Source organism: Anopheles nili, chromosome 2, assembly GCF_943737925.1.
Source record: "Anopheles nili chromosome 2, idAnoNiliSN_F5_01, whole genome shotgun sequence".
In the NCBI taxonomy this organism is placed as follows: domain Eukaryota; kingdom Metazoa; phylum Arthropoda; class Insecta; order Diptera; family Culicidae; genus Anopheles; species Anopheles nili.
In genome coordinates, this window is record NC_071291.1 from 66138768 (window position 1) to 66163946 (window position 25179).

At 48.2% G+C, this 25179-nt stretch overlaps 1 non-coding gene across 1 annotated transcript; it reads left to right on the forward strand.

The window, feature by feature from the left end:
- The first annotated feature begins 16581 nt into the window (after positions 1–16581).
- Trnal-cag (transfer RNA leucine (anticodon CAG)) lies at positions 16582–16664 on the forward strand. The gene has a single exon. It is a non-coding gene; the product is annotated as a tRNA-Leu (tRNA).
- The last annotated feature ends 8515 nt before the right edge of the window (positions 16665–25179 follow it).

The following is a 25179-nucleotide window of genomic DNA, read 5'->3' on the forward strand; positions in this document are numbered from 1 at the left end:
GCTCATGTGTGTTTGTGTGGCGGCGAAACCATAAAAGCCAAATCAATCACTTATGGGATTTAATAACGCCGCAAAGCCGCCCCGGTCCGAACGAGAACGAACACGCGCTAGCGCACGTTTCAAGCAGGAAGGGAAAATGAAACCAAACTGACCACGAGCCACCGACTGGGTCCACACGTCAGGTCCGTACGCTACCGAGCGGTGGCGGCAAGTTGCGGTTACTTCGTTTTTTTTTTCTTTTACTTCACCACTCTTTCGTTCTCCAATCGCGATGGTCGCAGCAATATCCCTCCGAGCCTTGCGCAAGCCTTCCTTCGAGACCGGGAAAGAAGGTGGTCCGTATGAGACGCGCCTGAACCCACAGATAACGGATCCGCCAAAGGTTGCGCCTAATGCCGCGAAAAAGGGCACACCCGAGCTGCGAGCGATGGCCGCCCGATAGCTCGATGAAACTATTATTAATTAAATAAAATCAAATTACATTAATCAGCCAGTGTGTTTTTAATTCCCCACACTCTCGGCGGGCTCGCGCGTCGTGATTACAATCGATCGGAGGCAGACCGCGTACACTCGCGAAGTTAGGCGCTGTTCTGGGCTGGGCCAGGTTTTGTAGACGTACTGCATTCGGACGACCGACTAGGAACCGTCCCGTTGAAGGACGGCAAATTGCCGGTAGCACCGGTCCCGATCACTTATCATGCAGCTGTCTCCCGTGTGTCCGTTTTTGGGATCGCTTTGGCTAGCGGCAGCTCACGACAGCCCCAGCGATATTGCTCTAAATTGGCTATAACTTAATCGTTTTCGTTAATATGGCGCACAGCAGGTGGGCCGCAAGCGCACGCTCCCTAATGGCGCACCGTGATTGCCCCTGCAGCCCACTTTAGGGCGCGTGGTGTTATCAGAGATGAAAGTTTTAGCACCGACGGTAGGCGCACACGCGGCCACGCGCACCAGAAGTACTCGCGCAAAACCACGTGATCATGGCGGTATGAGCTTTCTGAGAAGTTAATGGAATGCGTGCGTGGCCGGTTCGCCAAAGTGTGCCCGGTTTGGGCGGAAACCAGACAGTTGCGGCCATTTTCTCTAACTCTAACTCCAGTGATCCTCGCGTAAAAAACTCACGCCAGCAGCGCCCTCTGGTGGTGCGATCGATTTTCGATGCCGATAGGGTTGACATCACTGGGAAGGCTTGCAAATGAGTCCCACTTCCCATTCGCTACGCTGGGTGACGGTTTTAACGGCTGCGTATAATTATTATTGATATCTTTATGATGAACCTGTCATAATACCTGTCACCGGCTGTCATAAAAGTGTTAGCGAAGTCGTTTCGAGATGCCATTCGGTGGGTTGCGTTTTCCGTGTTTTTTATGTCTCTTCTCCTGCACATTTCTTCACAACCCTCTGAGTGTGTGTTTTCCTTGACTTGCCTGGCGTTTCTTTCCGCTCACGCGATCATTTACACTCGTGCGTGTGGCCTCAGTGTCACACTACTTATCGTGCGTTAGGGTCTCGGCGTTTTCCGCCTGTCGTTAAATTATAAAATTATTACCAACCCACCACCCGAGCGGGACCATCAAATGGTGTCGAGTGAAACCCGAAAAAAAAAACACACGTATGACCAAATCGTACGGGTATCCTCGGACAAGTGCAGCTGAAGCTGGTCTTTCGACGTTCTGCCATCCGAAAACCTTGCCCACCATCAATGGCAAGACACGCCAAAAGAACGACAAAAAAGAAGGCCCACAAGCCGCTCTTGCGCGTTTAAGAGGCGAAGTAAATTAAATCGTCTCATATATCTGTCCACCATCCCTACCAACTGCTTATCCTTCCTTCTGCGATTGCGCCGCGCCTCGGCTGGCGTTGTGCCGCTTAAAGTGTCGTAATGGCTTTTTACGTGCCACAGTTCTTTGTGCGCCGGGTTTTTTTGTGTGTTTATTTTTATTTTTTACTTTGCTTCGTCGCTGTACGTTCGATGTTACCTCGCCTTGCAACGGAACGCCGTTCTTAGCGGAGGATTTAAATTTAATGACTTACTCTAATGAATTATTCAGCCCAGCCACGCGTAGGAGCCGTACGTGCGCGTAAAGTCGGGGCGCTGTCTTGCGGCTCCCGGCTAAAAATGCAGGGTGTGTTCTAGCGATCTCACCCCGACAGAGCGCAAAACCTCGCGGATCGGGATGATCGGAGGACTTTTACTTTCATGGTGAGCTCGATGCTCGAAACGAAACGTACTGGCATTTGGGAAACGGTTCAACCTCAACGAGCTCGGTGGCGTTGAAGGTGAAACATTTGTTTTTGTTAAATCACCTATGCTTGCTGGGGTTTTCCACACATTTCCCTCCAAATGTATCCGCATAATTTGTCAATCAAACGGAGCATTTACACACCGCTGTGGCTGTTAAGAATTATGTTACATGCTGGCTGAGCACGCTTAATTGCTGCTTCCGCCACGACGACGGCCGATCAATTATTCATTATCTTAAGCCAATGTAAAACCCTTGGAGATTATTACCTTTTTCCTGGCCGCAGCGATTTGAGGGTGATTTCCATTGTCTCGCCATCCAACACTCTGTCAGACAAGTCAATTATTGTTTCATCGGCGTAAACGATAAGCTCGTGGTTTATCCCACCGCACCGGAGGTAAATCATCTTAACGCATCGTCACCTACGCGGTGGTTTATTCTGCCCGCGTTTGATCGACGGTTTTACGCAATACGCAGCTTTTACGATCACTTTAGTGGGCTCATTAATACCGTCCGTTTGACGTCTTGCTCGAGGTGGGTTTCGGTTTAAATCTCCTTCCTAATGTGTTCTTACCGCTGGCGGTTGTTTGGAAAATTAATCCGAAGGTCGCGCAGATTGTTTCGTTCCCACCGCGGAAGGCTTTCTGGTAATCACCGCAAGGAGCAATTAAGGTGGTTTTATGGAAAATTTAATTATCGACGTTTCATAACGTCGCCCTCTCCACAGCATTGACACTCGAATGAGCCGTAATGATAGATCGATGCCGAGCTCGATCAAATCAGCATGCATCCTGGCTGAAAGCTCTATCTCGCTCGGTGAAAACCTTCCGCACGTTGATTGGAAAATGAACGACCCAATCGGTATCCGATTTCAGCCCGTTTAGCGGCGCAATATTTGGGAAGGTTAATTGAGCCGTTTATGTGCCCCGAACTTTGGCCGCTTTCAACGTCACACGGGGTGGCAAAAAAGAACAGAAAGACAGAGTGATTCGCAAGCGGAGAAGAACCACGTTTTTGGAATTTCGAAGCGATCGCTCACCGGCCGGCTATCAAATGTCACTCCATTCACAGTGGCACCGGGCCTCGGTGTGTGCATCGGCTCCAGTGTTGATGCTGGCCCAGCCCACCTAACTCATCGAACCCACGAGAGAAGGCGGTGGTCCCGGTGTTTGTTGGTTCGTTAAGATACGAATCTTCTGCTCCGCTTTCGAGACCCGCACGCCACGGGGCGAGGGCGTGAGTCACATTTCGCGGTAAGAAATCCTCGCCACCCCCCGGACGACAGAGACAGCGCAGCGAGCGTGAAAAGTACAGAAAAAAAAAAAGCCACACAACCACGAGCACGACCACGAGGTTCCCACCCTTTTTCGATGGCGGTTCAGTTTTCGGGCCAAACGGACGGTTTCGATCGGAAAACGGGACCCCAAAATCGTGTCAGCCCCAGTCCACGGTGAAGGAAGATCATCTTCGTGATGAGTCCGCCCGAGCGATGGGCGCCAGCACGCTCCCCATCATCCCAAGCCACCCCCGTAAAAGGAGGCAAACCCAAGCAACCGCCCCGAGCATAGGTCGCGGTCCCAAAACCCACCGATCTCGCGTCGATGCTTGCCGTACCGTGAACCCTCGTCAGCGCTCAGCCCCGGGACGATCTAGCCACCGAGATCGGTTCGCGCGAACCCGTCTTCGATCCCACGCCCCGCGATCTTTCGTTCGTCGTTTTGGGGCCGCACTTTTCCCGCACCACCAGGGTCGCCCTTTTTCCCGCGTGTCGTTAATCAATCAATAGGGCCCTTGGGGTCTTGGGAAGGGTGCAGCACGACGCGCGCGGTCCCAAAATTACATTAGGTTACATAAATCTCTAGCTTATTAAAAACGAGTTAAGCTTTCCGTTTCGTTGCCGCGGCGCTGTTCTTCTTCTGCCTCGTGTTTTTTTTTTGTTTTTTTTTTCTTTGCTGCTTACTCTCTCAATGTCTTCCTCTGATGCTCTTGCTCTGCGTCTACGCCCTGGGAAAAAGTTACCCTTATGATGGTGAAGCTATTCGCAACCACCCACCCACCCCACCGGGGGGTGCAGCCTTCTTTTTTTTTGTGTTCGTTGCGCCCTTTCCCGACATCCCTGCCAGCTTTTGAGACTGGCTCGATCTTACGTTCGATCGCACATCGATCGAGCCTTACCCTTGCGTGAGCGGATGGGTGCGAGCTGGTAATGAGGTTTGAGGCGTTGCTCGGTCACCTTGTCGCCGCGAAGATGACACCCTGTCATGGGGGGGGAGGGGGCGTACGATGGAAGAAAATGGCTTTTTTGTAGAGCAAAAAACATCCATCTCACATCACGCGGAGAGACCAACTGGAGGGAAAAAAAGTGTCATACTAATTTTTACACGCAGCCGTCAAGGCGAAAAGTTGCGACGTGAGTTTTTGTTTTTCGATTTTTATACCTCACCCAAAATCGCCCTATTCCGTCCACCGATAAGTGCCATCAACGCCTAGCCTCGGACGTTTGGTGTGGGACAACCCCCTTCGGGAGCGAAACAAGCGATTTTTTGCGCCGATATCGATTAATGATTTTTGGCTTCTTCGCTTTGGTTCGCGAGAGTCAAGGGAGATTTTTTTGTTCGCTGTTTATTGCCGCATGCCTCCGAATTGCATCGACTGCCTGGCAACATTGCGGGTGATAAACGGCTAGAAGGGAATATTTTATTGATGTTGATGAAGATCCTCAACCGGTTGCATTATGCAGGAGGGTGTGTTCATGTTTTTTTTTTATTTATATGTATATTGGCATCTCCCCCCAACAGGCTCTAGGACATTAAATACCGGTTAAAGCTATCCAATTTCAACATTCATTAATTTGGCAGCGAGTTTTATGACTTTTTTAAGATGTTTTTTCTTTTCTTTCGATGAGATCTGCGATCATCATAAAATTTACAGGATTCTTCTCTTCGCGGGCGCTTCTTTTTCGGCGCCAAAATTTGGCCATTCAAAATTAAACCATCTCACGGAGAGTTTTCGACTTTCAGAACATCCCTCTAATTTCCATTCGTCGCTTACATTTTTCTTTCCTTACAAGCCGTGCATTTAATCCATCATTAAATTCACTTTCCACGGTATAATTCCGGCAGGCGCAGATAAAGACTAACGACTTAAATACTAACAAAAAACAGATAATCATAAATCGCTGCCTGTTAACAGGCGAATTATTCGCATCGACAGGCGCATAAATTTCGCTCTATGTTCCCGGCAAATATTTCACCACAATTAGTCCCATCCTAATACCTCATAAATCCTATCAGCGCAGGTTGGTACGGTATACCGGTAGGTCTGCAACGGGCTACGACAACAACGACATGATCGGTTGATAATGTGTGCGGCGAAAGAAAACCGGCAACGGTGGAAGAAAACTGGCCTACCCCGAACGACAAAAGCACGGCCACCAATAAAATCGATGGCTATGCTCAATTTTTGCGAGCTCGCGAATTTCGCTACGAGACGTGTGGCAAAGCTAGCAAATGCCGCAGCCATGCTCGTGTGACAAAATCAACCAGTTACCGGTGGCTAGGATCGGAGTCGAGCTGCCCAGTTTGGGCTGGAGAAGAAGCACACGGACGATAAAGTCAGCGGTATGAATATTCATGGACCCACCGTTGCCCGGGCCCGGTGCACGACGATATACATATTTTGCGAATAACGCAAATCTGATGGATGACGGTGAGCGAACGGAAAAGTGCAGTGCCTGAGTGGGCGACCGAATGGAAATTGTGTTTGCAAATGCGATAGCGAGAGAAGAAAAAAAAACCTATGGCCTATGGAGGGAGACAAACACACACACGAAAAGGGGCCTCGAGGGCGCATCTGCTTTTGTTGGGAGGCTTCATTTGTTTCCTTTCGGCTTCCGTGTGCAACAAAGTCGTTAGCAATGCAAGATTAATAGCAATCGGGAGGCCGATGTCTATCTGCTCGGGTAGCCTCCTTGCAGATAACAGCTGTATATTTCGTCCGAACGCTGGCCAGGCAGCTGACCTTTCGTATTCATTTTCTTAAGTGACGTTTCTCTCGGCGCAGGCAGATTGAATTTAAATGTGATGATGCTTGGGAGAAAAAAAAAGTTGCAGGCTCAGCACTAAGGAAGAAGTTTTGAGGTTTGCAAATATTTTGCGCACATTTCAATTGATGAAAAATGCAAAAATGCACATTTCCGCTGAAAGCTTTAGGTCGTTTTACGTTTCACAAATGCCACACGTTGCATTAGGTTTTCTAAAATGAAACCAAAAGACTGATAAGGTTTTTTATGTCTTGAAAAAAAAATTAAACAAGTCTGTAAGATAGTTTCATTGACTGATATCTCGTGAGGGATTATTTCATCGAAAAATATCCCAAAAAAATAACACTTGCAACAAGAATTTTCTCATCCCTCCGTTTAGAGCCCAAAGTTGTCATTTCCTTGGCATCCCTTTCAAGCGCTCTCAGCGCGAGACTCAACGGTAAGGTTTGTGTTTTTCTCGCTCACCACTCCAATCCACCCATTATCGTCCGGCTCGATGCATCCCAACGTGCAACCCTGCTTCTAGACAAGCTACACCGACAGCCAAAGCGCTACCGCACCAGGCAAAGGTCATTTTTAATGGTCACTTAGGAGGGCACACAGTTTCCGACCCGCTTTGATGGGGTGCTCGGGCGGCGAGAGCGAGGTGAGACCTCACCAAGGAAGAAGAACGGCCTCCTGAACGCTGTTCGAGCCCAGTGGGAGGAGAAACTATCCATCGGCCAGCGGGCGGTTCGGCGTGGTAATGATTTTTCGGGGGTGTGCGATGGACGAAGGAGAACAAGCAGAAGCACAAAAAAAAAAAAGAAACACCACGCACTTCCAAGCTTGATGGAGCCGCGTAATAGTCGTCTCAATGTTATGCCCTTGGTCGAAAGGATGGTGATGGTTTGGAGCATGTGTGTGAGAGTGTGTGTTTTATTCCGCTCGATGATTGGGATTGTCGAGGACGTGCTGAAGGATGCCCCAGTTGGCTTAGAACACGTGTTCTAAGGCGGCTAATCGAGCGAAGGAAAACGAAACCCATCCGCTTTCCCTTAATGAGGCCACAGTGCGATCAATTTCCCCTTCTAAAGCCTTTTAAAATTCCTCCCTGTCTCGTGTTCGACCCCGAAATCGTTCATAAACGACGGCCACGTGGGATGGCCGGAAGAACGGTGGAAGCGAAATCGAAAAGAAAAAGCATAGTTTGAATAAAAAAATACCCCCAAAACCGTGCACCCGCGAGTTGGTTTGCATACGAAGCGATGAATGCACACGGGATTACAATCCCACCGGCGCGTTGTTGTGCCTGACTAAATCCGGCTAAATCGGCTCCTTCAGCAAAGCCGCTATTCAAGTTCGATTGAATGCTCGTTTTTTTTTGCTTTAAAATTTGATCAGGATTTTCCCAGCATCTCTCGACTGCACAAGAGGACACACACACACACAAAAAAACTCACCCTCACCATGGCTGAGTCACACGAAAAGGGTCACCTCACGATCGCACGAGAAAGCACCGCCATTTTGTCTTCACTCCTTGATTTCGGACGGTTGGCGCCGCAACCGAGACTTTACCAAATTCTCGTCGTTTGTGACTCGCCACGAGGGCGCGAGTACGAGAGAAAAAAGAATACGAAAATCTAATCACGACATTCATCTTCTAATGTAATTAATGCGAAAACGTGTCGCTCGCGTTACGCCAACGACGATCCTCGGCGGCAACGTGCGCTCAACATCACGCCCCGGGTTGGGATCGGTTCGGGATGTGGCCTTTTTCCAGCTCACCCAGCCATGCGCGATTTCTGTTCCCGTTTTCGGCCCGGATCGGTTCCGTTTGAATGGGTTTGGGTTGGGCGGATTTTGTGCGCCCCCGATTCCGACCGCCCGGGCACACCTTTCGCTTTTTTTTCGTCTTATTTTCGCTCTCCTCCGGCACATGTGTGAGCCAAACGCCTTCCGTAAAGCGCTCCGCTTGGGGTTTGGTTGCATGGGGCGCGTAAACAGTGGATTAAGATGCCGCCTGGTTCAACCCCACGGTCGCGGGCTCGGTCTGCCTGCTAACAATTAGCTGATGTTTGCGACAAAGGCCTAGCGAAACCGCCTCGCTAATATGCCGTCTTGGGACGCTTTATGGCGGCGAGGGCTCGTAAAGTCGCTCGGTTCCGTTTGCGAGGGACTTGCGTTTTACGTTCCTCTTTTTTTTTGGCTTCTTAAACAGAATGGCCGTTCCCTAAGCGACGCAAATGGCGTTTTATATTACGCTTGTTCTTCTTGTGCCACTCGTACGTACAGCTAATTTTATTTGGAAAGATAGCGAGATTAGATCTCACGTATCGCTGGCTAATGCTCGGTGCTGGCGTTGCGTTTACTCAGATAAAAACTATCCCTTGTTTAACCAATTTGATAGGGCTGTTAGTTAAATTCACATTCCAACTACGGTGCGATGTGGCCTTAAAAAAGGAACCTTTTCCTCCTCTGTTATCCTGGAAAAACCATACTTCACAGTTTAGTGTTGGTTGGCAGACGTACGTAGTTAAAGAACGAGATGAAGCTATTATTTAAGTCTCAAATAGTTAAAGGACAATAAGTTATTTTAAAGCAATAAACCATGCATAAGGATCAAGCTTATTTTTGCCGAGAATAAACCCCAAACACATATCACATCTATCCTTGACGCTGTGCAAAATTTCCTTAAAATGGTGATTTACACTAAAACGACTGCAACCATTCGTCATGAAGTGCGATAAGCAACAAATACTAAAAATAAACGCACTGAATTCAACTCGCCTCCACTAAAGAACCGATATTATTGCAGTTCACTCCATAAACGCCGTTCCTGTCTGGCCATAGCAAATTAATGATTGTTCCGATTCAACCACCCTCCCAGACAAGTGCGCGAAAGGCTCTATTCACCCCCGGGGAAACGACCGTCTCTAGACACCCTTTGGTTGCGTCTAAACCTGCAAGCGAAAGGCACCAACCACCGCAAGGACCTGTCCGGCTCTGCGAAATCTCAACCTTCATCGGGATCGACCGATCAGCCGACCATGGTTCGGTGCTAGAACCTAGGCACCTGCCATGTGCGGTACGTTCCTTTATCAAACCATCATAATGGAAGTGACACGTTCGCTTCGGCGCAATTATTGATATGCATATTTCAAGATCAACTGTGCGGCTCAAGACTCACCATCCAAAAGGTAGCGTATCCTCAGGCGGACAACCAAACACCATTCAAGGCCCCTCGGCGTTCTGACTGCCGAATCGACGGCTCAACACACGCGGCGTCTAGCCTCAAAACGGCACGACAAAAGCCCAAGCCCCGGCTAATGAGAGCGGCAATTGTCAATTACGGATTGGCTTGCGCCGCCGGTTTTTATTCCCTCGATAAACGCTACCTAATAATGACGGTCGTATTTTATTGTCACATACGATCGGCACGGGCAAGTAGCGCCCGTTCGATCGCAGAAGGGGGCGCCCAGGAACACCGGCGCTCGCGTAATCGCTCCGTAATCGCAAGGTCCGCGTGGCCCTTCCTTTCAGAACAGGTGGCAGGTTCCGGCGACCCCCGCACGGTTGGCACTGATTTTATGCTGAACCGGGCCGCCACCTAGCTCCGGTGTCCTTTCACCATCACCGGGGTGGTGGTATGGGATGGCGCCCCTGTGTGTGAAAACCTTGACCGCAGATCCGTGTCGCCCGCGCCGATAGACGACGACAACGACGACAACGACGACGACGACACAATAGAGCGACGTTCGGGAAGGCACTTACCATGTAAACCATTAAAATTCCAGTACGCCGTATCAAAATGATAATCCTTGTGCGGGGACGGTGGCCACGATATCCACGGTCCGGCTCGATGATGACGGTGAAGGTGATGATGGCGGAGTCACCGGTGGCGATCGGTCATGGCGGCCGCGCCGCATCGAGACATCCGGGAGAGTGTTCCACGATCGTGCCGGGCTAGTGCGGTAGAGAAGGAACGGGGGGTGGGGTGTGGGGGGCGCGAAGGGAGATCGCGGGAAGGTCCTCCGATGTCTAGGCGAAGGGGTTGTTTTGTGTCGGTGGAGCACGACCCGTCAAACGACAGGTCTCGACATCGACACTCGCTTCTGAGAAGCTTCTGAGATGGGTATCCGTTGGGGACTTCTGAGGAAGCACTTCTACGACGCACATACACACCAGCACACAAACCCACACACACACACACACGTACTCCCCCTCTCTCTCTCTCTCTCTTGCTCTCTCTCTCTCTCTCTTTATTTCACATACACCTACGGCACTGGGAGCACTATTTCCAACTGTGAGCACTTCTCCGTCTACTACTTCACCGTCAGGGAGGCCCTTTTTCGAACTGGCTTGCGAGATGCACAGGTACCGGAACTGCAGTCGGGTCAGTTGGGTCTTGTGTCGTCACGAATCGGCACACCCCCACACGCACACGCACACGCACAATCACTTCCTTCCGTCGTCCTGGTCCGAGGACTGGTTGCGGGAGTCATCCGCTAGAGGGCACTGCCACCGGACCCCAAAAGTGTGTTTTGGGTCGTTCGGAACCGTTCCACTCGCAAGCCGCTGCTGTCATTAATGCCCTTTTAATTGGCCGCGTACGTCGCGTACGTGGCCAAACTGGCGGCAACTTGGCTAGAACGTGGCGCACCACCGATCGATCGCCTGCGTGCGGAAAAACCGGTACAACCGAAACGGGAGCCCGTTCTACCCGGGGACCAGCCGGTTAGCGAGCTGGCCGACTGAGGACACCCCTCACGGCTTGGTTCCTTCCGTACGGGGCCGGGTCCACAGGCAGCTCGGTGTTATTATTCTCAAACGGCCCCACGGTTGCAGCTGCAGCCGGCAGTTTCTGGTTCGGTGTTGTGAGGGCCTTTTTTTTTTGTTTCTTTAATTCGCTCCCACTCGGCCCGTGTTCACGCGGCGCGTTATTTTGCGCGGCCAACTGGTTCAGTGCGGTGCGATTTTGTGCCGTACCTTTCAAACAGGTTCCCCGGGCGTGCCACAGGGCCACCTTCGTGTGGTGTATTTTTTTTTTATTTTACTCTCTCTCTCTCTCTCTCTCTCTCTCTCTCCCCTCTTCTCAGCTGGTTCCCTCAACAAACGCCTGCGCGAACCAAGCGTACACCGGAACTGGAACTGGCGGAGGCTTTCTGGAGGGCGCTTTGCAGGGCGGCGGCTCCGGTTCAGGTTGGCTGGGCTTCAGGTGCGTTCCGAGGCGAGTGAGCGGGTGGTTTGAGGGCGGGAAAAGGGGGCGCACGCACGCACGACACTACGATCTAGCGAATTCCTTACTACACTAATACTGGCCTTAATCGATAGTGAGTGTTTTATTTACATCGCGTCGCAGAAACACGCGCGGTTCAGCTCAGTCCTCGGGCTCGGGGTTTGATGTTTTTTTTCTTTCTCGAGCTTCTTACTCGTGCCTTAACGTTGTGCAAGTCGGAACAGTTTTACCGAGGCATGGTTTGTGTGGAACTTTTCTCCCCACGCACTGTTTGTCTTTTCGGAATGGTTTCAAATTGGTTCTAAGAACGTCACGAGCGCAAGATCACCACTACTGCTTGCTCACTAAAATGGTGCTCCCGATCGATCACCTCACCGTATCCTTGCACACGCGGGAGCGAACCCTTTTTCCGTTCACTTCCATTCACGCACACGCGCACGTTCACGCACGCCCAACACACGCCTCGGGTTGGCCGTCGTTCGTGCCGGAATGGACCATAAATTGATCCTAATTCGCGCGATAATAACAGTAATCGTGAACGGGGCCCGATGCCCGGACCACCAGAAGTCGAACGGCCGCAGCCCTCTTGGTTCTAGCGTTGGAGGCCTTTGCGCGTTCGCCTCGCGTTCGCTCTGCACTCACACTTTAATTGCCGCAATTGCGGGCATTTACGCGGGTTTGGAAATTTGCATCCTTCATCCAATTTCCGCGCGGCGCTGGCGAATGGCTAGCGCAGAAGAAGCCTTTGGGCTGCACGGTTTCTAACAGTCGCCACTTTCGAAGGACACTCCCGGCGTTCTGGGAAGACCGTCGCCACGGTGACCTTCGAGAGCACGCGCGGGCCCCAGCCACCGGTACGGTGGCGAGTGACTTCAACGAGAGTCCAAGCGACGAACCCTTCTTTTGCGATCGAGAACACTGGACTGTGGATTCGTTAAGGGTGCGCGTCGTTCTTTTTTGGATGGGGAAAGATGCTGAGAAAGGATGCTTCCCGTTAAGGAAACGGGGGTGGATTTTGGTGGGAGGACGAAACCGAAAAAAAAATGGGATGTCACCGTTCGAGCCGAGCGAAACGAGAGACGGAGAACGTTGCGGGAAACGCGTGGAATCGGAACCGAATCGGCTGCAAATTGCAAGCTTCACGCGAAACACGTCCTGCCGTCGCGCGGGACAGCTCAATACTGAAAATGAAAAGCGCGAAACAAAACACGCGAACCGCGCGCGCAAGGCGGACGAACGAACAAACCCACCCTGGCCGATGGTCGGTGATGGCGATGGTGCGGCGCAGCAGCTGGTGAGCTGCACGATCGAGCGAGCGGCGAACCTTCGAGCGGCAAGGGCTTGGGTTTAGTCGGCTCAGAAGTCAGTCAGTCGGTCGATCGGTCGATCGACGCCGTGAGGGCTGATGAGGGTTGGAAACGCGAGCCCAATGGTGTTGGGGTGGAAAAGTGCTGAGAAAAAGCCGAGCCCAGCTGAGCCGGGGCGTCTTGGCGTCGTGTGCTGTGGTCCAACGTCTTGGGGCTGAAAAGAGACGCTTGTTGGCAGTGTGGGCTCGTTTCATCCAGCATCCAACAGCGGACCGCCGAAACGAAACGGTACAAGGCGCCGTTCGTGTTCTCTGTCGAAGGGAGAGCTTAAGTCGGAGTCAACTTGCTTGAGGAAAGCACAGACAAAGAGAGAAGGCGAGACAGAGCGTGAGAGCCAGAGTGATCATAGCGCGAGAGCACAGCATCTTCTCTCTCTCCCTCGAAAGCTCGGACGATCGCGAACCGATCGCTTAGGGGATGAAAGATGGAGTTGATTTTTCCGTCCTCTCACTGGTGGCAGAGATGTAGCATCGTTCTGGTGGAAAAAATCGATCAAAGTCACTTCTCTTCTTCATCTAAAACAGAAGTCCAACAGTTTGAAGATATTCATGAGTATAAAGAAGTAACGGAAATGAAATTTGGCGAAGGAAATTCTTCCAAAATAGTGCATCATTTGACACCTCTGTCCTGGTCGAAGATGCACCTTTAGAAGTGCGCCACTCCCAGCTGCTGCATCGTATCAATGCATCGATCGTACCTCTCCGAAAGGCCGAGTAGGAGACGCCTCGGTTGCGAACCTTTAGCCCATCTAATCGTACGCCCCATCCGCGAACGTTGGCGGTGACACCAGGAAAAGCAAATGGTTTCGCGCATGATCGTCTGCATGAATGAGCGAGGGCGCACGATCGCTGCCGTGCAGATAGTAGCAAGGGTGCATCTTGTGTAACTGTTCGTCGAGTACGTGCCCTCTTTATGTCTCGCTTTGTCCTGCTCGCGTGAGATTTCGCAAGGGCGCTTGCATAGAACGCCCAACCATCCTCACGAGAACCCTTCTTGAGGTGAAGTAAACGAAGAGAGATAGAGCGTGTTCAAACGAGCTGTTCCGTGTAAGCGTTTTAAAAGCGCATCTCAAGGACGCAATTGATCGTTCCTTTTGGATGCATGATCGAATCGGTTAGCATTCAGTTTCCCTTTGGTTGCTCGTTGTACAAAGTGCTTGAAGCGGCTTTAGTACACGAATCAATTTCGAATGATCCTTTGCTCCAATATCTCATCCTCGTATTTGTATATTGATCGTTACCAAGGAATGCAAAATGACTTCCTATGGATAATAATTGATGTTATCCTCGATCTTCGATTAAAGAAGAAATTTCAAAGATTATTCATGAGTAATTTTAGAATACGTTGTAATAAACGATCCTTTCATAATTTAATACTTGCTTTTGATTTCGGATACTACTTTAACTTGATTTGACGTTATCAGCAACATATTTAACTTTAGTATCATATATTATCTGAGAGAATTAATTTAACAGTTGCTTATTTAACACCTTCTTTACTAATTGTAAGCTTTCATTTTATTTCATTGTTATACAGGAATATATGACTCTAAATGGTGACATCTCAAATATTTCCTTATGCAAATAATTTCCATGTATGTTTTTTTAAACAGAAAGGAAGCTTGTATACTATCTCCTCTAAGGCTGTTGAAATGGTGCAACAAACGGTTTTGTTATAACCTCATCTTCTAAGCTCCTGCTTGATGTAACACACAGTACATTCCAAACGATGGCATTCCCCGAACCTGTTGCTTCAGCGCATCGAAATGACTCGGCCTCGCACGACCCTGCCCTGCCCAAAAGTCACCTGCGCGAAGGGCGGCAAAGCGCAGCATCGCAAACAGGCGAAAGGTACCGAAAATTTAGCAACTCCCGCTGTCACCGTCCATCTCGGGATCACGCCCCGCATGATTAACGACCCGCGCGAACAGCTGTACGATTGACGTTTCGACCCGCGACGGGGTCCCACCGACATTGACCCCACTGGCCTGACACAACCCGTTGGCGTGGTCGACCGGTGGCCCCGAGGGCCATCACCTAGAGAAGAAGACGAAGAAGAAGCAGAAGCAAAACGCCCCCTTACAACTTCGCCCGAACACCGGCAACTTGGTGGAAAAGCGCGAGAACCGGTTCCACGCCCGCACGCCGACGGAGGATGCAGTTTTGGTTCACCATTGCCGTTGACGGATTCGAACGGCTCCGTGGCGGTTCCGAAAAGTGCCGTTTTAATGCTAATGATGACCATCGCTTTCGCGTCCTTTCACGCGCCACCGAAACGTGTGCCCGTGCTCGCGGTGGATGCGCTTCCTTTTACGCCATCTAATCGTGTTTATTTTTACTGCCCTTGCGCGTTTTGTTCCTGCGTTCGTTGTCCCACGAAAGGCCCGAATTTTACCGTGCAAAGCCCTGCGAAGGAGATGCCATCTAAGATAGCCTGCAGAAGGGCAGAAAGGAGGCGCATAATCGCGAACCGGGTGGCAGGTCAACGAGGTGAAAAGAATGCACCACCGCAGCGAAGTGAAAGGGGTGCCGCCGCGTGAAAACCGCGCCAGGAAAATGGATGAAATTATTTACTTATCAGCCCACTTCCCGCTGGGCCCGGTTCCACACGGTTCCTTCATTCGTGTGGGCCTCAAATCTGGCCGGTCCATCCCTCGGGACGTGTAGGTGGACGAACAGGTTCCGTTGCGAGGCTTCCCGGTCACTAGAAAACCCGCTGGAAAACCGCTACGAGTGGCCCACCCCCACCCAGGGTAGGTGGCGGCCCTTTTCCGCGCATCCCGCGCATTCCTGCGTCACAGGCGATGGGAAAATGCGTCCTCTCCGACGAAACACCGCACACCACTTGACGATCACCGGCGAAGGAAAAACCGGTTGCGATCGGGCGGATGTTTATGCGCCACTTTCGCGCAGGGCACTTTCTGGGGTGCCAGTTTCGCGAGCGGCTGCGGCTGGTTGATTAGGAGGAAATGGGGAGAACGAACCCGGGGCCCGTTCTTTACTGCACCCTGGCGAGTGGGATGTGACCGTGCACCATAAATAGCGGGCTTTCCGCGGGTGGAGTATGCGTAGAATGTGCCCACCTCGCGATCGATCGTGGTGCGATTTTGTGCTGGTTTTTTTTTTGTTGCTGCATTACCGGCCACACAGGACAGATGGGAAAGTTCCGCTCGCGCATCGCCATGAATCTGCTGGTGCGCTTCACGCGATGGGCTTCCGCATTGGGCACTCGGGTGTTGAGGATGTTTGGATGCTGTTGGTTTTTTTCTATTCCTGTAGCTCAAGACAGTAGACATTATTCATGCCGGGAGCTGCCAGGTGGTACGATAAGATAAGGCAAAGTGGGCACTTGCCGGAGAAGACTAATGGACGATATTATGCAGTAGGATCTACACCGTTCTTGGTGAGATTGCATGGTTCCCTTCGTGCTATGATGAAAGTGCATTTAACACTTTTTAGTTCGAAAGCAAACTGCACTCACTTCTCCCAAACATCCATAGCGCTTTGTCGTGCATCAAATCAAACGTTTTTCCCGTTCAGAAACCGATAGAAGGTCAACGACGTTTAATTCACACTGGCATCTATTTTGGGCGTTGCTTGTTTCGCACCGCGCAAGTGACGCATGCGCGATAATTTTAGATGATAGAGCAAGTGCAACATAAATAGGATTTATTTTGACTCGCTCTGTTATCTATAACCCACCCAACACGAAGTCAGGATGGCCGAGCGGTCTAAGGCGCTACGTTCAGGTCGTAGTCTTCTCTGAAGGCGTGGGTTCGAATCCCACTTCTGACAATCAACTGTTCTTTTTGGTTGTTCTTGTTCATGAAAGCAACATACATTATCGGCTTTAGTGATTATGTTATCAGCATAAAATGGATCAATCAAATTAAAGTGATTAGAAGTAATCTCATTGGCTCTCTGACCTTCCAGAGAGTTGCGGATTAATCGACACGAAATAAGGTAGAAGATAAGGCGCATTCGTTATCTATTGTTTTAATTCTACTCGTTTTAAAATCCCTTCCATAAATCAGTTACACGTAGAACAAGCTGCTAATTTCAGTGCATTTAGATGCTTCATTGGCCAGTCGACAGATTTATCCGAAGCCTACTGTAGAAAAGTATCACCCCTTCGCGACAGAATTGCGAATCGTTGCGCGAGCAATCCGAGTGTGATTGTTTGTTGCTCCAAAAAACGGGTGCTAGTGTTCGAGCCGAATCGGCACCAAATGGCACAATTACACCCAACGAGCCACGAGGAAAACAACAGTGCAACAGGTTGGCTGGCGAGCCGAACTGACCGCGCATGTGCAAGCGAAGCATCTTTCGAAGCATCGTCTCTCGATGGAAGTGACCGCGTGTCAGTCGATGCTGGGATGCGGCCCCATCACCTGAGCGCGGACCGGCTCCGGGACAAAGGAAAGCCGTTTAATTTATAGCCGCCCGTCGAACGGGTCGCGAGTTCCGTCCGTCGTACGCATTGTTGGCTACGCGCCATGAGAGGTGCGTTCTCCTTTCGCTGGCCGTTACTGCGGATGCTGGGAATTTTGCTGAAAATGCACTCATGAACGACGCTTACTCGACACCGTTAGCGGATGCATGCAGTCGGGTGATGGGGTCTACAAAGAGGTGGGAAGACCTTTTCGAAAGAAAAGTTGATTGAATATTTATTATCCTAAGCTTTACACAAATTCAAACTTAACTATAGAAATAGAAGCCAGTAATTAATTATGTTGAAGTATCGAATACATAAAAAGTTTCATCATTTTATCACACTTTTAATGCTTTATTTAAGGTTGTTTTACATGTTATCTAATCAAAATGTATTATCAACTTTCAACTTTATCCTATATTCAATGACTGAAACTTATAAAACAAAACATTTCTTATGCGTATTAAAGTATTCTTTTACCATAAAATCTTCAGGTTTTATTAAGCTTTGAATAGCTATAAAATATTAAAAGTCGTTGAAATACAGCATTCAAAAACTGCATCATCGATATTAGGACTGCATTTCTCACACATTTTCTGCAAGTATCTACAATCAGCATGAATCACTCGAAGTACAGGTCACCAATTTGGCAAGGTGGAAAATTCCGAGCCTATCAAGGGTCTCGAAGTGCTTAGCTACACGTTTTCTTTTCATTCGCCGTACTGCAGATGTCCTTCGCCGTTCGGTGAAGTGATTTCTCTTACAGCATTAAGCACGACGACATTGCACGGATCCGAGCGAGAACAACTTTGGATAATGATTTTTGATCTACCATTCAACAGAGTCAATTGCGCGAATTCTAGCCCGTTATTTGGTGAACATCTAGCCCGAAACAAAACAATTACTTACAGTGTGTGAGTTAAAATTCCAAACACTCGCCCTTAGTTTCGAAAGGGGCACGTACTATACGCCAATGTAAAGTGTACACTTGACGCGAGGAAAAGGAACCGCTCACACTGGAGACAGGCATTCTTTGTGCTGTGACCGGGTTTTTTGGCGCATTTAAGGATTCCCCCGTCGGTTTTGTGTTTTGCGCGTTCCCACCACTCGCGAGCGTCCTTCAGAACCAACTTCGTCAGCACCGTTTAGCGTATTTCGGGTGCTGGATTGCGGTACAGTTCCGTTTTAATCTGTCCGGCCGGAGTGAAAGTTTTGGCGGTGCAATCCTGCAGGGAACATCACACACACCCATACAGTGGTAGTCGAGTACGTAAATGAAGCCAGCCAGCCACTTGATGAAGCCGATGCAGCTGCTACCGGTCGCTGCAGAACAATCGAACCGGAGGCCCAGTCGGGTCGGACTGCCCGAGAGTTGGCAGGTGCGGATGTTTACCTTGGTACGGTTACGCTTCGGGTGGTTGCATTTCATGGTCCAATTGAAGGGCCTCGCCGCATCCACCCATTCACGCAACGCAGTCGTACTGGCGGTGCAAGCGCACGTGTGTTGGCTGCATTCTGGCTTCCCTTGTGCTGGCGGGAAAACCTAATCCATATTTCACTCCGGCACCGGCCGCTCCTTCGTTTGAAGGGCCGAAACCACCGCTGTCCGCTGACCTTGTCCTAGGGCGTTGGGCTTCACCGGGCAGCTCCGGCAGCCGCAGTTGGCGTGTATGTGTGGCGTGTGCATGCGTGTTGCTGTGGCTAGGCCCAGACTTAACCACAGCCGGCTGGCCGTGGGACACGCGCACTGCAAGGAAATGCTCTGTCCGACTTACTGCAGCGCCACTTTCCAGACCAGTAACGACCTGGTGCGTGGTTAAGTTTGGCTGCCGAGTGCCGACCCGCCCAGGATGCCCGTTTTGCTGAACTTTAGCATAAACAAAAGCCACATCTGTACCATTGGCCGTCTATCCGGCTAGTTTGTGCACGCGTTCTACATACGCATTTTGTTTGCTTAAGCTTCGGCTACGGTTCCGGAAAGAGAGGCTTCACTAGCCAAACATAGCTCCTCGACAACCCTGTGCCGCATCGGACGTGAGCGTATTTAAAATTTACCAACAAACACCCCTTGCGGTGCACCTTAGGCGAACGGGGGCACTGCGTTTCCTGCGTCGAAAGATCGATTGGTAATGGATACGAAGGAAGGCTGCTGGATCAAATCGGTGAAGTGTGTTTAAGGATTTTGGTTAAGTGCTACCATGATGCTAGGCTCCAGAGAGCCAATGAAAGAAGTGCAGCACCATTCAACGCTCTCAGCCGTCGAACGAAACACTGCTTTGATGTATCATTTTCCGATGATCCATTTTCGATTGATGTGAGAATGAACGAAAGAAACCCGAATGCTTTCTAGGAGCAAACGCATCTAAATGCTCGAAAGTCTATCAACAGGTCTGTTACGATAACTTGTTACGAAGAAAACTTGTTTCGGAAAAAGAAAATCTATATATCTTTATTGTAGGTGTTTAAGGAGCTACGCGTATTGCCTACATTTAGGCGACAATGGAAAACTTGATGGTACACATTATAAACGCTAAAAATTGTTAGGAAAGTTTTATAACTTCATTGTACAGATTAATAAATATACAAGCTGTGTTCTTGAATTTCGTATGCCTGATTTTTGGAATAAAAAATCTAACCGATGTCTTAGATGGAAATTAAAGCCATGAAAAGCGATAAGATGTACGGAGCATAAATCGAACGAATCCACCTCCTATTGGTATTTCTAGCTCTGTACTGCTTGTTATTCACCTACAGAAATGCTTCATAAGTGGCTACAAAAACGACCAGCCCAACAGATACTGCTAACACCATTAAAAGGAAGCATCCTGCTTTACTATCGGTTTTCGTCACGCCGGAGTGAACCTAGGATCCATTTTTTCCTTCATCGAAACGCAACCTTCGCTACGACGGCACACAGCAAACAGTCCGGGATCGCTTACATCCCAAAGGATGCTGCACATCCAGCCGCTCCGAGAACCGTCAACCGGGTGGAAAAATTTAGATATCCAAATTAAAGCCTCACCAGTTGGCTGCTTCGTAGCGCACGCGGCCAAACCTAAAAGGACATCCAGTTAACCGGGGCTGAAATGCAAGCAAAAACCCCTCGGCAACGGATCGACGACGGTCTAATGAGCGTAGGCATTAAGCAGGGAAACGCGATGCACATCAGCACGGTCAGCGCTCCGCTTTGCCTTCGTTGAGCATAATATGGTTCGAAGCTTGAGCATGCTTTTTCGGCGTTCAGATTCTTTTCTAGCAAAAGTAGGATTGGGAATGCACTTTTTATTTGACGACTCCGAAACGACAAACGTGACAATTTAGGTCTATAAAATCGATTTCGTTCTAGAGCATGTGATTTTCTGCTCAAGATGAATGCTTAATGACCGGCACCTATCGGCATCGTACAAGCTTTTGCTACATGTCCATCCTGAACACGGGCACCTGAACAAGCGAACCTGAACCGAGAACGAATGGCGTTTCGTCCGCAACTGGGCGCCTCCATTGAAAAAGTGCGCCACAAAAAATGGCCTCCACCCTTACGTTGGAGTTCTCTCAATTCGCTAACCTTCGTTTACAGTGATTTAACAGATTCGTGAAGTATTTTTCGGGCGCCAAAGGTAACGATGAACGAAAGAGAAAGATCGCAATAAATTGGATCGCATGAGCATTTGTACTCCACAATTTCCTCGCACAGACACTGGTGATAAGACACATCTGGAAACGGGTATCTAAAATTATCGTTAAATATTGGCAGCTTAAATGGAAGTTAGTGATGCGTTTTTTCCTTCAAGTTTTTCAGACTTTCGATGAAAACACGTTATCGGTTATCGGTAAAATCAGTTTGAAAACTTTTCCGCGATATCTAAAGCATTGCTCTTTTTTGTTGCTTTTTAAATGTTCTGCCAATTCTGCGAACAAAAATTACAACCATAAACAATGGTCGATGAGGTGATAAAGTCATCGAAACAGCACTCCGCTGGCGTATCGGTCGAGTTCGGTGCCACAATTTATGATAATCAATTTGGACCGTCTGGAGCATCACCACTTCGCACCAGGCGCCTCCATACCAAGATCACGAACAGTGTGCTTTCGTTTTCAGAATCTCTTTTTTTTCGAATTTCACTTTACGTTCAGTGAGAACTAACTAAATTGGAGAAGTTTAGCGTCCGGAACATAAATTTCGCGACCAGGTTCGGGATAATTCAACCGTTAGTTGGTGGTTTTGGAAGGCCGTAAGTTAGGGTCACTGTAAGAGCTTTAGAAGATCCTTATACCCTCTGATTGATATACGTGATTATGTCTTAAAACAAATTAGTTTATCAATTATGCAATAAATCTGAAGCGTAATTTTCCCTGGGTTGTAAAAAAAGAAGTCAATGAGTTAAATAAAACTATGATACCGTTTCATTTATTGTTACAACAAAGTTTAAGTTGCAAGTGTTTGCAGCACAAGTTTTTCATTTCCCATGCACTCAAATGAGCCGAGGGAAATGTTAAACACCGTGTTGCTAGAAAAACGTTTCATTGAGCCGAATTCTTCCGCCATGCTTTTGTTGTACCGAAACCTAATCGGACAAGCGGTTCAAGTGAAAAATGAAACTGACTGAAAACTTTTCGCCCACCCATTCGCGTAATTTTACGCTTTTTGCGTAGTTCTATCGCTGCCGAAGCCAAATTTAGTACTGTCCATTCGTTTGAACTCGATTCGAGGGAAACTGCGCTGGTTCAACACACCTCTCTATCCTTCGGCGAGCCGATCCAAGGTGTGTCGGCTTCAAAAATCGACAAATGCATCCTCCTGCTGGAGGATATTTTGTAACGAGCAAAGAAAGGTCGAACGGGAAAAAATGGCCTTTATAAATCTTCCCGCGAGCTGCTACACGATTCGCGGGACAGCTGTATCGCGTCCTGCTGCTCAGTGTACTCCCAGTTGAACGCGTGAACTTCGTCGCTGGCGCTTGGCAACACGAAGAAGGGGAGAAAAGTTTTTAATTAAAAGAAATTTTATGTTCCTTCGAGACGGTTTGAGCTTTCCACGGTTTCCTTTAAGCTTGGGCTGGAAATCGGTGCAGCTTTTGGATTCTCGATTAAATCGAATGCAGCTCCGTGATGGTGAGGGAAGGAAAAATAACGGATGATCCTGACTCCTGGAATTCCGGCCGAGTGGCGAGAGTCCGGTGAAACGATGGATTTGTTGCTTAATTTTCCATACAGTAATTACCGCCGAGGGAATTGCTTCGAGATGTTTGCCATCATGATGCCTAGCCACGGCACTCGAGGAGGTTGGACTGGGACATTCAATGATAAAATTAAGTATTAGTAACTTATTGAGTGATTGAAAGCTTATGTATTTTTCCTGGATGAGTACAAATTTATGGTAAACATTGTTTGAGATAGTTTGCAATAAAATGAATAGAAAAGGAAAATTAAATAAATTATGAATAGTTATTGAATAAATTATTGAATAATTTATTCAAATAATGCAAACAATAGTTATTTCGGTCACTAGATAAAAGAACATTCACTAACTGTGTGTAAACTAGATATGTTTGAAGGTATCGAAACAATTATAAAAGCTCCTTTTTGAAGGCATCTGTACATAGTTCTGTAATCAGTTAACAACATCCTAAAGTGTGTGAATAAATTTTAAAACCAGGCTTGAGTAATCAGTAGAATAAATTTAAGACTGGAATAAAATTGATGGCCCGCAGTTACTTAATGCATAATTGAAAACGAACTTCAGTTGTTTCTGTTTTGTCTTATGCGCGCTAAAACGCTTACCAGCTGTTAATAGATTGCATACCTCCCAGGCGCAACAAACAAGTCAAACTCTTCCAATCTTCCAGTGCTTAGCAATCAGAAAAGTAATACTTTCCCTTCCATCGATTCCTATCCAAACGAATGGCCGTTTTTCTTAGTTAGACTGTAGAAGAGAAATCATCATAATAGGTAAGAACTGAAAAGAATTGTACTGAAATTTACAACAAATGGAAACTCGACTGTATTCCCTTCGATCCCCTTTGTCCATTCGGTTCATTCGAGAGCCGGTCCTTTAATGATTGATTCACGACGCTTTCGTAACCAAGTTCCTTTAGGGGTTTTCCAAGGAATAATTCAAAATAATGAAGTGCAATTCGTTACATCCGGCAGCACCCAAATGAACTCCTCAAGCAAGCAAGAGCGAGAGATGCTGTGGAAAATGGAATGCAACAGAAATACAAATACAGTAGTCTGTTCTGTTCCAGTTTTTCACGGATAATGAGGAATCGGACGTTTGTGATAAAATCTCAGAATATGTTGATTGATTAAATCAGTGAAATGATATCCATAAATAAGCTAAATACAGCTCTTTCGGCTAAATATTTGTTGAAAACCATCGCATCATTAAAGTAAACGAAGACTAAAGTAAAATAAAACTACATATAAATATTGTCTCCCAACTCCATCCAAAATAAGTAGTTTACATTTATTTATCTCGTAAAATTTGGTTTTTATATATTTTCGCTCGCATATCCTCACATAACTCCATTCATCAAGTATCGATTCCGATCGAGGGATTTCTTCCGCTGTCTAGAACGTGTAAATTAATTTACCGTGTATACCGTCTATAAATTCTGCTTAAAGTGACCTTCTCTCATCCTTTTCTATTTTCACACGATACACGGATAAACTTCACCCACCTACCGTGAAAGAACTTTTCCGTGCTTAGGACATTTGCAAACCAAGAGACTCAACGTCCTGCTGCATCAGTGCGTGCGGTTCCAAACAGGGATTTGTCGAGAGGCAACGGTTTCAAGGCTTGGAAAGTGTGCTATCAGCTGACTTATTGGCTGACATTGGATTTCGGTTCTCAGCTAGGCGCTGGTCGCAGATGCTGGCCGAGAGGTGACATTGAGATGTCTAGCATGGCTCGGGCAGCCAAAGTGCTGCATTTATGTCATTCAACGCACCACACCCTTTAGGTGCAAGTGCACGTCGGCAAATTTATAGCAAACATCCCGAGGCCTTCCACTGGCAAAGCCGACGTCAAAGTGTCATTCAAAAGCATAATCCTTACATATTTATATACTCATGGCGAGTGTCTACGCTTTTAAGAATGACATTTCGGAAGCATCCCTAGCAACGGTTGCCCGGTGCATAGGGGCGTTGGTATGGAATGCCAGAGGGAACGGCATAGCTACGGCATAGCTACGGCAATGCTTCCTATTCTATCTGAAAATGCATCCCCAACGCTGCATTCAAGAGCCGTACGTCCTACGAGATGCACCAAAAATGCTCCCCAGTTTTACTGGTCTTGCTTGCTGAGACGGGCTTCAAAAGTGGTGGCACCTTGCAATGCAGCGCTATTCTGGGCAGGATTGGTTGGGAAATCCTAAAAGTGGTGATTATGGTTTCGTTTAATTGTCAGTTATCCCTTCAATGGAAGGGTGCTTGCTGTGGGGCGTTGGAGCGCACGATGAAATGATGACAGTTATAATGATGATGGAGAACGAGTGCGTGCCTCATACCGTTGACTTGCTGCCAGTTGTCCAGTTTGTACGCGTGTGTTTTTATAATGTGAATTGCAACCTTCGTGGATGTAAATTTGATATCCTTGAATTTTTTATTTTGTTTGCTATTTAGTACTACGTCATTGAACTCAATGTAACATTGTGTAAATTACACAGAAGATCGCATATTCAAAGCATCATTTGGGAAAAAAATGTATAAAATATATCAGAGATTCTTCAATCAAATCAAATAATCCTTTATCAAATTTAAAACATTTTGAATTTCTCTATGAAACATCCTTTTTTGTCACACAGCGTTCACCTTGTTGATGCAGAATCTGTCGCATCGCAAACGTCGAGGCATCGTGTTGCATGACATGGCATTGGG